We start from the raw sequence: 2,290 nt of genomic DNA on the forward strand, positions 1-2,290 counted from the left end.
CTGGCCATCTTCTGGTTTGGTGCTACAGCTATCAGCTCCCACTCCTGTCTTTCCCAGATGTTCTTCATCCATGCATTCTCTGCTATGGAGTCAGGAGTGCTGGTGGCCATGGCCATGGACCGCTTCGTGGCCATCTGTAACCCACTACATTATGCGACCATTCTTACCCCCGTTGTTGTTGCCAAGATTGGAGGCCTGGTAGTGCTGCGAGTTGTGGGATTGACCATCTCCTTTCCAGGCTTGGCCCGTCGGCTGTCCTACTGTGGCTCTCACACGATTGCCTATACCTACTGTGAGCATATGGCAGTAGTGAAGCTGGCCTGTGGGGCCACCACTGTGGATAACCTCTATGCCTTTGCTGTGGCAATCTTTCTTGGTGTGGGGGATGTGGCCTTTATCGCCTACTCTTATGGGCAGATTGTGAGGACCATGATTCATTTTCCTTCACCTGAGGCACGTGCTAAAGCTGGCAGCACATGTACGGCTCATGTCTGTGTCATCCTCTTCTTCTATGGACCAGGCTTTCTTTCTGTAGTCATGCAGCGCTTTGGCCCACCCACAGCCTCTGCTGCTAAGGTCATGCTTGCCAATCTCTACTTGCTCTTTCCCCCTGCACTGGACCCCATTGTCTATGGGGTCAAGACCAAGCAGATCCGGGAGCAGCTGCTTAAAATGCTGAGGCCCAAGCAGATTGACCCCACCTGAGTGCAGTTCTCATGAACTGGACATCAGAGGCAACGGTGGTCTTTCCCTTTGGAGTGGGAGCCCCACAGCCTAGTTCATTTACTTGGTGGGGACATTCAAGAGAAAAATGAAGTTTTCTTGAGTGTTTGAAAGTTAGGAAATCTCTTCTGAGGTCTATATAGTGTTTAGATATTGGGATGGAAGACAGGGGTATCTCAAGAAAGTAGTTTTTTGGATATGTTTTTATTTTAAGAGTTTGTGATTTACTTGTGTTGAGAAGACAAATGAATCAAGGAATTAAGAAATAATTAAGGTATCTATGGACCTGGAGCAAGTAACTTAGGAGATTAGGGAGAGATGAACTGGATGCCTATTTGTACATATGAGAACATGGGCCACTTCCCACCATGACACTGACACAGGCAGTCTGTGGGAGTGGATAGGCCTTGGGTAAAATTTTGGCATCACGGAAATAAAGGTGACAAACTATGGAGATTCTTTAGAGTTTCAGGTTCATGAGAGAAACTTTTTAAAAAATATTCATGTTCCATCTGATTCTGGAAGTGCTTTAGTTCACGTGCTTTGATTCTGTTTTTGAGATGGATGACCCTCTATGACTCCTGTAGTATCATGTATTTTTAAGCTCTGAGAATAATGATAATTGTTCTTTTATTTCTTCATTTTTAGTCTTAGGTGCAGAGCCTTGAGTTAAAGTTTATTTCACACAATAATTATTGTTCTAATTCTTTATTTTCTGTCTTGATTCCTAATTCTTTGGGCCATTCTCGTCCAGTTCCTACTATTGGCACTCACTTTAATGTGTTTGTTGTATGTTCCTAAGTATATATGTATCCTTGCAACATATGTAGTGTTGGTGGTATGTTATGTAATATACATAAGTCTCCTTCTTTAGTTCCCCAAGTGTCCATGCTTCCTCCAGCCATGGGTAGTCTGGGCTCTTGCTATTGGGAGTGCACCTCCCTGTCTTTATCCTTGTTATTCCTACTCATCTTGAGCTTCAGTCTAAACCTCACCTCTTTGAAGAAGGTTTTATAAGATAGATCAGGTCACTTTATGAACTCAGAACTCCATGTATCTTTCTTTAATTGTCCATCATAATTAAATATGTGTATATTTAATTAAATATATACATATTAATTAAATATATACATATTAATTATATATTAATTAAATATATCTTAATTAAACATATATTAAATAAATATATAATAATTGGTTTAATGATCTTTGTCCCCCATCTCTACTAAATGGTGAATTGCATTGTATCCTTAACATAGAACTCATATGATAGGCACTCAATAAATGTTTTCTCAATAAATGCATTTTATTATTTTAATGGATTATATCATTACTAGCATGTTTCTTCATTAGTCGTATTGACATATGTGTATTTTGGATTAAATGAGTACATTAATCTCAAAGTGTGGCACGGTAGGCACTCAGTAACTTTTTACTGAAGAAATGAAATAAGTTGTCACAAAACTAGCATTGAAATCATAATTGCTTTTTTTTGCAGTCATAATCACTCTTAACACTAATGTCTTTATTGCTATCACTGTGATGAACACTACCTTAAGTTTCAAAT

This window comes from Panthera pardus, unplaced genomic scaffold (genome assembly GCF_024362965.1).
Source record: "Panthera pardus isolate Hobbes unplaced genomic scaffold, ASM2436296v1 HiC_scaffold_12, whole genome shotgun sequence".
Lineage (NCBI taxonomy): Eukaryota > Metazoa > Chordata > Mammalia > Carnivora > Felidae > Panthera > Panthera pardus.